Source organism: Callithrix jacchus, chromosome 3, assembly GCF_049354715.1.
Source record: "Callithrix jacchus isolate 240 chromosome 3, calJac240_pri, whole genome shotgun sequence".
In the NCBI taxonomy this organism is placed as follows: Eukaryota; Metazoa; Chordata; class Mammalia; order Primates; family Cebidae; genus Callithrix; species Callithrix jacchus.
In genome coordinates, this window is record NC_133504.1 from 7,338,739 (window position 1) to 7,353,506 (window position 14,768).

A 14,768-nucleotide genomic window follows, 5' to 3' on the forward strand; every position below is an offset into this window, starting at 1 on the left:
AAGGCAGAGGAGGAGGTAGCATAGTGCCCACCAGGGGTGTCTGGATCAAAGGGAGTGGTAGCTGGTCCTACAGGACTCTTCAGGAACAATCTCTGCCCACAAAATGCATAGGAATAGAAAAAGGCAGCCACATTCATGTACAAGTATTGATAAGACAGAACAAGTTCACTACGGCTCTTCTGTTTATTAAAAATATCCTTCAAAAATCCAAATACAAAGCTAAAGAAGATTACAACATGACACTCCAAACAGAACTAAACATCCTCCAACAACCACCTGGGATGCTCCAACCAATCTAATTCATAAATATAAAAATAAAATGGCCAATAAAAACTGGAAAAATAAAATAAGGTTTGATCCCGGGAAAAATAACAAGACAGTATTATACCAGAACTGAAAACTGAGTTTCAAGGTATCGAGGTAAGAATATATTCAAAGGAAAATAAAATAATGAACACTGAAAAACAGCAAAAAAAACCCAAAAAAACAAAAAAACCCAAGATAATGGAAGCAGGGTGAAGAAAACAAAACAAACAAAAAATAGTTTAAGAAAAAGTGATGAAATGGAAGACAGGCGAAACACGTACAACATATATAATGGGTATCAACACACAAGAAAACCAAAATAATGAAACATAACTAATATTTAGAATGATAACCCAAGAAAAATGTCCAGAAATAAAATAAGAATTGAATCTACACATTAAAAAGTCCACCAGGTAGTAGGAAAATTGATATAGAATGAGCCACTCTAAAATACATCCTCGTAAAATTATAATATTTGATTTTAAAGATAAGGAAAATATTTTTGGGACCTCTAAGCAAAAAGATAGAGCGACTGAAAATGCAAGAGAAGTAGACTGGCATCAGACTTCCACAGCATAAGATAAGGCAAGAATGGTGCAGGGTTTTCAAGAAACTTCAAGAAGGGACGTTATATCTAGACAAGTTGTCCTTCAGGTAAAAGGCAAGGGAAAAAGTTTTACAAGTGCCAGGGGTCAGGAAATGCTATATACATGAACCCTTTCTGATGAATCTATTAGAAGATAAACTTCATCCAACCAAAAACTGATGGAGATTTCAATAAATCACTTAACTCACCTATTATAAGTATTTTCAAATTGACCTACAAACAAAATTCAATTCTTCCATATATAAAAGAGATATACCTGAATACAGTGACTTGAAAAGTCTAAAAATAAAGAGATCCATCCCTCATGTGCTACATAAGAATAAAATCCAAATAGATCAGAAATCCAAAGGTAAAAAAATATATACAAAACTCTAGAAGTACCTTAGGAAAATACGAGTGAATTCATCCATAACCTGGTTTTACGGGAGAAACTCTCTTTTTAAAATTTTATTATACTTTAAGTTTTGGGTACATGTGCAGATCATGCAGGATTGTTATTACATAGGTATACACATGCCATGGTGGTTTGCTGCATCCATCCCCCGTCACCTTCATTAGGTATCTCTCCTAATGGTATCCCTCCCCAATTTCCCCACCCCATCCTATCCTTCCCCTTGTTCCTCTACCCCCAACATACCCCAGTGTATGATGTTCCCCTCCTATTGTCCATGTGTTCTCATTGTTCAACACCCGCCCGTGAGTAAGAACATGTGTTGTTTGGTTTTCTGTTCTTGTGTCAGTTTGCTGAGAATGATGGTTTCCAGCTTCATCCATGTTCCTACAAAGAACATGAACTCATCCTTTTTTTATGACTGCATAGTATTCCATCATGTATATGTGCCACATTTTCTTTATCCGGTCTATCACTGATGGGCATTTGGGTTGGTTCCAAGTCTTTGCTATTGTAAACAGTGCCACAATGAACATATGTGCGCATGTGTCTTTATAATAGAATGATCTATAATTCTTTGGGTATATACCCAGTAATGGGATTGCTGGGTCAAATGGTATTTCTATTTCTAGATCCTTGAGAAATTGTCACACTGACTTCCACAATGGTTGAACTAATTTATACTCCACCAACAGTGCAAAAGTGTTCCTATGTTACTACCTCCTCTCCAGCATCTGTTGTCTCCAGATTTTTTAATGATCGCCATTCTAATCTAACTAAACATGCAATGACAAAAAGATTGACAGATTTGACAACATAGAAAATACAAAGATAAGCAAAGATAAATGGCAATCTAGGAAATAATATTTGCAATATTTATCACAGTTAAAGGGCCAATATTTTAAAGAAACAAAGAACTTTATTAAATTGAGGGGAAAAGACCAAAGTCGTATAGAAAATGGGCAAAGGACATGAATAGGCAATTCATAAAATGATTAAAAAATGACCCAACCATATGAAAAGATGTACTCTGTTAGCAAATCTGTGAAGAAACAGGCACTTTTCACACATCACTGTTGGGAATGCAAAATGGTACAATTCCTACGAAAGAAATTGTGAAAGTTGGGAATATCTAACTAAACTACATATTCATTTACCCTTCAACTCAGCAATCCCTCTTCTAAGAATTTACCCTGAAAATATACCTCCAACAATATGAATATATGTATGCATAAAGTTATTCATTGTGACCTTTGTGACTGGAAAAACACTGGGAACTACTTAAGTGTCCATATAGGAGATCAGTTGAATGAACTGTGAGGGGCAGATGGATATCACATGCCTCTAAAGGAGATCCCCTAAGAAGGGCGCATCACCTAGGTAGCATTCCAGCCAAGAATGCATCATGAATCTAACCATGAGGAGACATCAGACAAATCCAAAATGAGGACTGTTCCATTAGAAAAAGGAGAAGGGGGCCATACTCTTCAGAATATGTAGATGTGAATAAACACACACACACACACACACACACACACACACAAAGGCTGTGCAAACAGTCCAGATTGTAGGAGGCTAAAGACACACAGCAAATACACGGACTATGTGACCCTAGACTGGACACTCTGCTGGGACCGAAAATCATGCTATAAAGAGCATTATTGGCTCAACTGACACAATTGGAAAATGGGTGGTTAGCTTAGAGAAAAGTATTTTTCCAGTGTTACATTACTAAAGTTGAAAATATACTCTCTTTTGTCTTAGAAAATACACAAAAGTGTTCAGGAACAAAGGGCCATTATGTATCTAATTTACCCTCTAATGGTTCAGAAGAAGTTGGGTATGTATGTGTGAATGAAGAAACAGGGAGACAGGCGGGGGGGGGGCGGTGGGGAGGGAGAGAGAGAGAGAGAGACAGAGAGAGAGAGGGAAACAAAGACAAGTGAAGTCAAGTGTTAGCCTTGGTGAATCTGGGCAAAGTGCACATGGGTGTTCTTTGAATTTACCTTATTTTTACATCTTCTTTCAACTTTGGAAATTATTTTTTAAAAGATTAAAATGTTTCTAAAAGTCTTCCAACAAACAACAAAACAATTCTAAACATAAGTATGACAAAAGAGAAGTTCTCCCATAAAAGAGAAGTTTCCTTAAAAGTGAACAAAAATCAACCTGGACTAGCAAAGTGGACTTAGGTATTTTCTTGGCCACACCACATACCAGAATAAATGAAACAACAATTAGAGAAGTTGGAGTAATATATTTATGACATAATTTTTATCTTCAGTTATTTTTGTTTTGTGAAGGCATCAGAAAAATGATCTGGTACATACAAAGGCTCAGAAAATATCATCTATGTCTCCTGAAAGCACTTTGGGAGGCAGAGGTGGGTGGATCATGAGGTCAGGAGTTCAGGACCAGCCTGGCCAAGATGGTGAAACCCATCTCTACTAAAAACACAAAAAATTAGCCAGGCATGGTAGCGAGCACCTGTATGTAATCCCAGCTACTTGGGAGGCTGAGGCAGAGAACTGCTTGAACTTGGGAGGTAGAGATTTCAGTGAGCCGAGATCGCCCTATGTCTCTTTCTTAAAAAATCATTTGAAGAAGCATTCCACTAGACTTGAAAGAGAATTACAATTCCAGTTCTGACATCAGTGAGTGGTGCATAAAAGAACTGACCATGTCACTGTAACCAATTAAGATCGTGTTAAATCTCAAAAAATCACTCCAAATAAGCAGATGCAAATGAAATTTAGATTTCTCAGAGATAGAGAAGATACGTGACATAAAACAATGTTAAAAACAACAAACTGGCTTTTAATTAACAAAGTCTGGACAACTGGTAAAGGAAGAAACGTTACAATAGATGAGGAAATATGAGTGAGCTAAGTTATTCATTTCATATTGGGGAAATCAGAATAGAATGCATAAACTTGACTATTTTAATTTGTTAAAAGTAAATAGAAAAATACAGAAAAATTTAAAAGGTAAGTGTAATAAAAAGACAAAATTCCTGTGCTGTGAATGGCTGCTGGCTTTAAGTGAGAACTGGGCCAGAAATCTGACCTCCAAGCCCAAATTTCCTCTTCTTGAAATGGGGAGGATGCTAGCCATCTTATGTTGTCCTTATAATGTGCCCAAAATGATAAAAAGCGGTCAGATGTGGAAGGTATATCTCTACCAGTACCGAGCTCACGGCGGGGACTCTACGTGCATTCCATGCCTGGGAGGGGAGAGTGGATGATGGGGAAGGGACAAACGGAGCCAGCAATGCTCTTTACAGCATGTTCTTCTCCCCCAGCATAGTTTGCATGCTGCTCAGGGTGGCAGACCAATACATGTTGTTTCTAGAACCTCATGACTCTAGAAATAGAGTCAGTGCTATGAACAAACAGTGCTTGAAGGACCTCGAGCACATCAAGAGACTGTCTGGAACCTATTACAAGCTTCCACAGGAGCATCAGAGGTGAAGGACCTTCAACAACAAAGGAAAGCCTGATTCAAAGATGGGCGTAGGACTTGAATAGACATTTCTTCTAAGGAGATACACAAATGGCCAATAAGTACAGGAAAAGACCCTTCATACCACTAATCATTAGGGAAATGGAAATCGGCCATGAGATGCCATCTCACACCCACCAGCATGGCTACTACCAAAATACAAAAAATTACAAGTTTGGCCAAGGATGTGGGGAAATTAGCATCCTTGCTCATTGGTGGTGGCAATGTAAAATGGAAAGTCACTGTAGAAAATAGTATGATTTCCCCTCAAAAAATTAAAACTGTAACTACCATATGATCTAGCAATTCCACTTCTGGAAGCAGAAGCAGCACAAGTGTCCATTGAGAGATGAATAGGTAAACCAAATGTAGTATATACACACAATACAATATTATTCAGACTTCAGAAGGAAGGATGTTCTTACACATGCTACAACATGGGTGAACTGTGAGGACATGATGCTAAGTGAAATATATCCATTGCAAAAGGAAAAATTCTAAACGTATGATTCCATTCATATGATGTACTTGGAGTAGTTAAATTCATAGAGTCAGAAAGCAGCACGCTGGTCTACCTTGCCAGGAGCTGGGAGGAGTGGAGAATGGGGAATTATTTTTTAAGAAGTATAGAGTTTCAGTTTTGCAAGATGAAAAGAGCTCTGGAAAAGGATGGCAATGATGGTTGCACAATATTACAAATATCCTTCATACCACTAAACGATACACTTAAAAATGGTTAGGATGGTAAATTTCATGTTACGTGTACCTTACCACAAAAAAGAATTCTTTAAAGAAAGTGAAATACCTTAAAATTTATGATTAAAACTATGCACCCAGCCAATGCACCCCTTCTAAAAGCACCAGTTCCTGGTGGCGATGACTAACCATGGGACACCAGGTGACCACACTCCCAATACTCACCATTCATGAACCGGGTGTTACAAGATCGACTTGGTCGGCCAGGTGTGGTGGCTCACGCCTAGAATCCCAGCACTTTGGGAGGCCGAGGCGGGTGGATCACCTGAGGTTGGGAGTTCGAGACCAACCTTACCAACATGGAGAAACCACGTCTCTACTAAAAGTACAAAATTAGCTGAGCATGGTGGCACATGACTGTAATCCCAGCTACTCGGGAGGCTGAAGCAGGAGAATCACTTGAACCCAGGAAGTGGAGGTTGCAGAGAGCAGAGATCACGCCACTGCACTCTAGCCTGCGAAACAAGGGTGAAACTCCGTCTCAAAAAAAAAAAAAAAAAAAAGTTCTACCTGGTCATAAAGTTGGAAATTTTATGAGAAGTCCTCTACCATTAGGGACAGATGATATCTACAGCACATAAAGGCTGTAAATCATCTGTGCTCAGGAGTGAGTGATACTGCCCTGGCCACGCTGACAACACGCCCTCAGCCTCTACCCATGGCCTCATAGTAAATTCCTGATGACTTATTAACTAAAGAGGAAAACAACTGAAGCCAAATGTACACGTGGCTCTGTACCACATGCCAGATTCAGCCCCAGGTGGGGCACTGCAGTCATTATAGCCCCACTTCATGGTGGGGAAAGTCCTCCCAGGGTGCAGTACTTCGTCTATAAAATAGGCCGTCTGGACTAAGGCCCTGCATTGATTGATGGAGAAGCTAACGTTGGCCATACGGTCAGGGACAATGCTACCGGGTTTTACAAGGCCGTATATAATTAGTCTGATGTATTAAAATGGATATATGTACCATTGAAACTACATATGGCTTAATGTTAACACTGTGGGTGATTCTAAAATGCTCCCTTATATTTTCCAAGTTTTTTTTTCCCAATGGTTGTGTATTATTCTTATAAACAGGAAAAAAGTTAACTTTGTTTTAAAAAGAAACTTCCTTATGACTCCACATCATGGGAAGCCATTTAGCAGGCTTTGTGCAGTTTATTTTGCTCTGAAGTCTGTCTTCTGTAAGCAACACTGTGGTCATTCTGTGGACACATTACATTACGGCTCCGTACGAGCTTGGCTTGGCACGCAACGTGCCAAAGGCAGTGGAATCATAATGTTTATAACTGATCCAGTCATATAAATATAGGATGCAAAATGAGAGGCTTTCTGTTGATGCGACAGTACATGAGGCAGCTTGGTGTCTCCAGTCATTCAGGTTGTGGCATGAGCCTGGCTAGTGCGTAATTCCTAACTCTACTGCTCACCAACCATATGACTTTGCACAACACAAGCCCAAATTCCTCTTCTTGAAAAGGGGAGGATGCCAGCCATCTTATGTTGTCCTTATAATGTGGCCAAAATGATTAAAGGTGGTGAGATATGGAAGTTATCTCTCTACCAGTACTGAGCTCACATTCCATACATGGGGCAAGAGAGTGAATGATGGGAATGGAACAAGGAGATGGTGCAGTTCTTTCCCAGCTCTGAGAGGCTGTTTAGAAAAGGACTCAAAAGTCTCGACTTACTTTCTAACCCAGTAGGCCATAATCAAGTAGGTCATGAGCAAAAGGTGGTGGGTTGGAAGAGAGGGCCATCAGTGCTTTGGGAGACTGAAGTGGGAAGATCACTTGGGGCCAGGTGGTCAAGACCAGCCTGGGCAACACAGGGAGACTCCACCTCTACAAAATTAAAAAAGAAAGAAAAAAAGAGAGGGATATGAGGCGTGTTTGTAAATTCCTCCCTCTCCCTCAGGGCTCCGATCCTCTAGTGGGATCACACCCCATATGGGTGAGAGCAACTCTTCAGGTACATCTAACACTTCCAGAGGCAGAGGGGAAGTCACAGAACAGAAGGGCAGCGTTTCCAGTTTTGAGGTGGCAAGCCCATGCAGCAAAGCCACATGGAAGGAGCACCTACTGTTCTCTCTGCTCTTACCTTTTATTTGGGAAATAATTTGAGAAAGATCAGCTCCAGCATGTCCCAGGTGGACCGAGGGTGGAGAGAATTTGACAGCATTGCAGTTACAAAAAAGCATTTTCTTTTTCTTTTTTCTTTCTTTCTTTCTTTTTTGAGACAGAGTCTCACTCTGTCGCCAGGCTAGAGTGCAACAGCGCAATCTCGGCTCACTGCATCCCCGGCCTCCCAGGTTCAAGCAATTCTCCTGCCTCAAGCCTCCGGATGGTCTTGATTTTCTGACCTCGTGTTCTGCCCGTCTCGGCTTCCCGAAGTGCTGGGATTACAGGCATGAGCCACCGCGCCTGGCCCAAAAAAGCATTTGCTACACTCCATCGCTACAGGAAGAGCACAGCTTCTCTCTTCCTCGCTTCCATGAAGTTCTGGGTCTTAATGGAATCTGATGCTACAGGGGCACAGCCAGCTCCGAGGGCTCCCAAGAGCGGATTGCAGGGCTCCTCCAGGCCCCGCGGGGTTTGGTGAGGTCCTGAGACAGCCTGAAACAGCCCGAAAGAGAGTCTTACTACCCACGCCCTGCTGCACACACGCTTCTGCTTCCGTTCCATATGCTTCCGCTTCCGTTCCATACGCTTTCGTTTCCGTGCCATACACTTCCGCTTCCGTTCCATTCGCGCCCGTAGCCTGGCCTGGCCTCTCAGTGGCTTCTTACCACGAGTAGGGGCCATGTGCTCTCATGAATCTGAGGACTCTCATCTGTGAAATCACACGGATAAACTCATTTGGAGGTCGCCCTCACTAATCTATGAAACGTACCTAGCACAGTACTGGAGAAATAAGGAAGGGTCACTTAGGATTAAGGCCACTTTCCCTTAGGCAGTTGCAAACTGTTTCTGGAGATTTGTAGGGTGCTCTGTTAGCTTTCCCTATGATTTTCAGGCAAGGAGGAAGCAAGCGCATAGGAAGCTCTTGTCTCCAAAACAGAATTGCACGAGGCTTAGCCAAGGGAAGGCCAGAGGCAGCCAAGGGGCCACCGCTGAGGTGCCACTCATGCCACTGTCCCCTCCACCTTCCCACCTGCCACCAAAGCTTGTAACATCTGAATGTTTCTAACCAACTGAAGTCTTTTAACAGAGCTGTAGTTACCAAAGTGTGGGGCAGGTTTTTTCATAAAGGGAGGTTATGAATCAATCTTCAACTCCACTGTATCCTTTAGAGAAGAAAGAAAAAGGTGGGGTGGTGTTGGTGGGTGAGAGAGACGGAGGGAGGGAGGAAGGAAAGAGAAAGGGAGCGCTCCTTTGTTTACTGCTGGCTTCCCTGATGAAATTATGTCTGGGAATGACAGCCTTGAAGGAACATCTGGGGCCCACCATGTGCCTTCTGCTATGCCAGAGAAGAGACGACTTCTAGATATGATTCTAACATGGGAGCACTCTCTAAGCTTACCAAAGGAAGCAGCAGGCTTTTCTAATTTATTGTGCCAGGTGAGAGAATTCAAAGATTCAAAAGAAAGTTTTCATTGCAATGTCAAGGTAGGAGTCCTCAGGACACCCCCCACCCTGAGAAGCACCAGCCCCATCTGCTCTGGGAAGATTCAGTCTGTGGAAAACAAGCTCATTTTTTTTGTGTGCATACACTGTAATGAACAGAACATTTCAAGGACTTTCAAGACATCAGTCAGCTAGATGGGCAAGAACAAAGTTTCATTTGCTAGCCTCAGTCAAGCCACTTACAACTGAGATTCTCCTCCATAGGTATTGATGCTTGCTAACAGTTGGAAGAGTCACTTACAGGAAAGACTGATGGTCAATTAACCTCTGGTGGAAACCAGTGGCTTCAAGTAGAAAACTCACAGCCTTGGCCGGGCATAGTGGCTTATGCTTATAATCCCAGCACATTGGGAGGCCTAGGCAGGTGGATCACAAGGTCAGGAGATCAAGACTATCCTGGCCAACAAGGTGAAACCCCATCTCTACTAAAAATACAAAAATTAGCTGGAAGTGGCGGCACATGCCTGTAATTCCAGCTACTCGGGAGGCTGAGGCAGGTGAATCGCTTGAACCAGGGAGTCAGAGGTTGCAGTGAGCCGAGATCGCGCCACTGCACTCCAGCCAGGAGACAGAGTGAGACTCTGTCACAAAAGAAAAAAAAAAGAAAAGAAAAATCCCAGCCTCGACCTGGCAATGAATTTACTACCATGGTTTGATCATTTAGAATTTAGTCTCAATAGTCTTGAGAAAATTCTGAAATTATTTCTGTTACTCCTCAATTTCTTTCGTAAGGAAGGGAAGGTGCAAGTTCAGAGTGCCTCCAGGGAATGGGCAATATCATGTATAAACAGATGATTCATAGCCAGAAAAGGCATCAGCATAAAGAGCAAGAACAATATTTTTTCCCTGTGTATACAGAAAAGATGGTTTTGTGTCAAAAGACAGCTGAAAGAAGTGATTTGTTTTCTTTTTGATGACTTAAAAAATGAAATATTTATAGGATTTTTAAAAGCAATCATTTGCTTATTGCCACGAAATTCATTTGGCTGTTATTTTAAATTAAGAAAAAAAGATCTCCAACGTTGATGTGTTAAAAATTGTAACTGTTTATTGGGAGCAGGAGACTAAAAACTCTCATTTTATTGCAGCCTATGACATAAACTCAGTGATTAACCTTTAACAGTGAAACCAGAACATTCCTTCAAAGTTCTAGAATTCACTGATAATCTAAACACTTTCTCCCAATATTCTTTTATTACAGACAATTTCTGGTTCAGTAAAAGTGCACTGTATTACAAGACAACATTCAAAACACTGGGAAGAAATATGCTTTAAACTATTTATCATCCTATGGGGTTTTAATTTTCTGCTGACTGTTACCAGAGAATAGAGAGTCTTCTCACGGGGAAAGCTATTTATGGATGGTTTGTGATTAGGAGCAGCTGCTCTTTACCATATATTACCTTTTGTGATAACCGTATTTTCACACAAAGCTGCCACTAATAAGCTGGTGCACACTAAACAAACTGCAGCAGAACTGTTACCTTGAAAGGAAGATGTCAAATGAAAAGCTCTTCCAGCTTTTCGTATCCTTGAGTTTCTTCATTGTGGGAGAATAATAAATCTGAAAGCCTGTTGCATCTTGGGAATCTAATGTTACTAACAGAAGAATACAGTCAAGTGGTTTCCGTGCAGCTTTCGCTCTGGGTTAAAATGAAAAACATCTTATACGAGAGGTTGAATCTTCATGGGAATTAGAGTTGCTTTTTATTCAACCCATACAACCAGGATGAAAATATATGGGTTATGTTGTAAATGTTTCTCTACCAAGCTGGAGACCAAATCAGACTTGCATTGTGCTTGCATACTTGAGAGCAAGAGAGCAGAAAGAATTTTGAATTTCAATATGCTGTTCCTGGCCATCTAGGTGAAAAAGTTTTACAATAAAACAGTAACTTTCAAAATATTTCTGATTAGCAATGACTAATTCAGCGTCCCATGGTAGACTTTTAGAGATGCAAAAGTTAAGAAATCCTCTATCAAAAGAGGTGTTCCCTCTTTTTTTTTTTTTTTTTTTTTTTTGAGACAGAGTCTCACTCTGTCATCAGGTTGGAGTGCAGTGGCAGGATCTTGGCTCACTGCAACCTCCACCTCCTGGGTTTCAGCGATTCTCCTGCCTCAGCCTCCTGAGTAGCTGGGACTACAGGCGAATGCCACCACACCCAGCTGAATTTTGTATTTTTAGTGGAGATGGAGTTTCCCCATGCTGACCAAGATGGTCTTGATCTCTTGACCTCACAATCTGCCCACTTCGGCCTTCTGTTGTGTTTTATTAAAACTTCATTAGGAGCCATGATACCTTACCTGGTAAAGAACCATGCAGAATGATTTTGCAGATGATACATCAGAATGTAATCCCAAAATCCAAGTCCTACAGGAATGGATACAGCTGTAAAAGTTCCAAAATAAAAGTGACCGTTACGTGTGTTGGAACATAGTTTTAGAATAACTTCTCACCAGGGTGTAACTGGAAACAGCAAACGATCGAGGGTAACGTGACGATGTATTTTAAAGACCTTAAACATGGGGAGAGCGACAGACGTAGCCATTCTAATTCCAGGACACGTTCAGGTTTCTTCAGGGATATTTGTGACGGCCTAAAAATTTACGTCAGAAAATGTTTGAAAATATCCAACAATGAGAAACAGAAGGAAAACGATTTAAGGAAAGCATCACTATGCAGCCATTTGGAGCAATGTGGAAGAATATTTAAAGCCATCCATGAGGAATGTTAAGGATAACTATGGGAAAAAGGCAGGTCACAGAACAGTTTTGACTGCATGGTCTCAATGATTTTAAATAAATAATATATTCCTTTTGTTCAAAGGAAACACAGTGTATAGAAAATGATCATCTTTGGTTGATATCATGATAGTTAATTCTTGTTTGCTTCTTTTCTGCTATTCTGTAATTCTCAGTTTTCCTATAATAAACATATATTAGTTTATAACAAAAAAAATGTTAATATCAGCGAGGCTTTATAAGACCAGCTGTTCCAAATGTTTATCTGTTCTCCACCTATGAATAACTCCCCAATCCTTCACATCATCTGTATAACACTGCCCCGTATTGTTTGCATGTGTGAGTATATTGGAATCTTTCAGGCCATGCGGAATTCAGTGATAAGGTGGCACAAGAGGCCTGCAGTTGAAGACTAGAGACATTTCAGGATAAATTTGTACAGCTGACCCTCAGTATCTCAGGGGGACTCTTTCCAGGACTCCCTGAAAATACCAAAATCCAGTGCTCAAGTCCCTGATATAAATTGGTACCGTCTTCGCATATCACCGACACACATCCTCCCGTCTACTTCAAGTCACCTCTGTTGAACAGATTACTCATAATACATAATACAATATAAATACTATATAAAGAGTTGTTACACTGGGTTGGATTTTTATTTGCATTATTTTTTATTGTTGCATTGTTATTTGTTATTAATACTGATATTCGTATAGCTATGGGTCCTGTATTCTCAATATTTTCAGTCCACACCTGGTTGAATCCACAAATGTGAAGCTGCGGACACAGAGGGCCGATTGTATTATAAGTCTAATATTATGAAAATTTAAAGTTTCACTCAAGTTATTTTTCAAATCTATAAATATGTTCCATCACAAATACTTTTCAAATATCAATTACTTTGTTTAAAAACTACTGATAAGAACACCCCCTAAAAATATGCCAGTACTATATCGGTGATAATGTGGATCTGTGTGACTTTACTGACGGCCAAGATGCGTATAATTCCCTCTACTGCTCTCATCCATATGTGAATGCATGCATTCATTCATTCAATCAGGTATTCAACAAACAGAAAATACAAAGATGACCAAGGCGCAGCCTCTCTGCTCAGAAAGCCCCACACTAACAGGGCAGAAAGACACACAAACAGACTGCTGTGAAACTACATGGAAGGCCACGTTCACCAGCATCCTCCTACCGAAGGTTCTTTCATAAGACATATCCCTTTAGAAAAGAGAATGTTTTAATGATCGCCATTCTAACTGGCGTGAGATGGTTTCTCAATGTGGTTTTGATTTGCATCTCTCTGATGACCAGTGACAATGAGCATTTTTTCATATGATTGTTGGCCTCATATATGTCTTCTTTCGTAAAGTGTCTGTTCATATCCTTTGCCCACTTTTGAATGGGCTTGTTTGTTTTTTTCCTGTAAATCTGTTTGAGTTCTTTGTAAATTCTGGATATCAGCCCTTTGTCAGATGGGTAAACTGCAAAAATTGTTAGAATGGCGATCATTAAAAAATCTGGAGACAACAGATGTTGGAGAGGACGTGGAGAAAAAGGAACACGTTTACACTGTTGGTGGGAGTGTAAATTAGTTCAACCATTGTGGAAGACAGTGTGGCAATTCCTCAAGGCCTTAGAAATAGAAATTCCATTTGACCCAGCAATCCCATTACTGGGTATATATCCAAAGGACTATACATTGTTCTACTATAAGGACACATGCACACGAATGTTCATTGCAGCACTGTTTACAATAGCAAAGACCTGGAATCAACCCAAATGCCCATTGATGATAGACTGGATTGGGAAAATGTGTCACATATACACCATGGAATATTATGCAGCAATCAGAGATGATGAGTTTGTGTCGTTTGTAGGGACATGGATGAATCTGGAGAACATCATTCTCAGCAAACTGACACAAGAACAGAAAATGAAACACCGCATATTCTCACTCATAGGCGGGTGATGAACAATGAGAACACATGGACACAGGGAGGGGAGTACTAAACACTGGGGTCTATTGGGGGGAATACGGGAGGGCCAGCGGGAGGGGGAGCTGGGGAGGGATAGCCTGGGGAGAAATGCCAAATGTGGGTGAAGGGGAGAAAGGAAGCAAAACACACTGCCATGTGTGTACCTATGCAACTGTCTTGCATGTTCTGCACATGTACCCCTAAACATAAAATGCAATAATAAATTTTTTAAAAAAAGAAAAAAAAAAGGGAATGTTTTGAGACAGTTACTGGTTTTTCTCCTGTACAAGAGACAGAATTGATGGACAGAGAATAGAAAAGTGGTTGCAGATAAATTCACCCACTTCCCATGTTTGTGAGGGGGTAGCTTTGGCCATGGTACCTTCCTAGAGAAGGTACATGTCGAAGAATGAACATGACATTGAAGCCAGAAGCAACCATTCCCGGGGTCTGTGCTGGTAGAGGGGAGTGGCGGGGCCAGCATGTTATCCATCTGGAGTACAAACCTTAACACCTCTAGATGGTCACCACAGTTACCTAAGAGTGAAGTTGTCGGTTTAAATAGGTGACTTGTAATTGTGGAAACGTTTTTTGTTTTTAAGATTGCAGGTCTTTGGAGAATGTCAGTGGCTGTGCAGAATATCTCTATGGGAGGATCTTCGATCTCAGCCCTCCCTGCCCGTCCGCGACACGACTTTGTGTCTCACTTTTTAGAATTACATCTGAGACGGCGGGAAAAAAGTGAAAAGCTGACCAAGCTTTAAGCTACTTCTTTTCTGAAAAAGGGACAGGGCAGGGAAAACAGACTCAGTCTTAGGGAACATTGTCAAAATATGCATGCCTGGGCCCCGC

At 40.9% G+C, this 14,768-nt stretch overlaps 1 long non-coding RNA gene across 2 annotated transcripts in view; it reads right to left on the reverse strand.

Moving 5' to 3' along the window:
- Window positions 1-13,881, reverse strand: part of LOC128931529 (uncharacterized) — a 59,228-nt gene extending 45,347 nt beyond the window's left edge. The window contains exons 1-2 of one of the 2 annotated variants that reach the window (XR_008479954.2): window positions 11,494-13,881; window positions 7,664-8,395 (exon numbers count right to left, since the gene is read on the reverse strand). This is a non-coding gene — a long non-coding RNA (uncharacterized LOC128931529). The remainder of the gene's footprint in view (window positions 1-7,663; window positions 8,396-11,493) is intronic. The other variant, XR_013532783.1, reaches the window with a different exon arrangement.
- Between the last annotated feature and the right edge of the window lie 887 nt (window positions 13,882-14,768).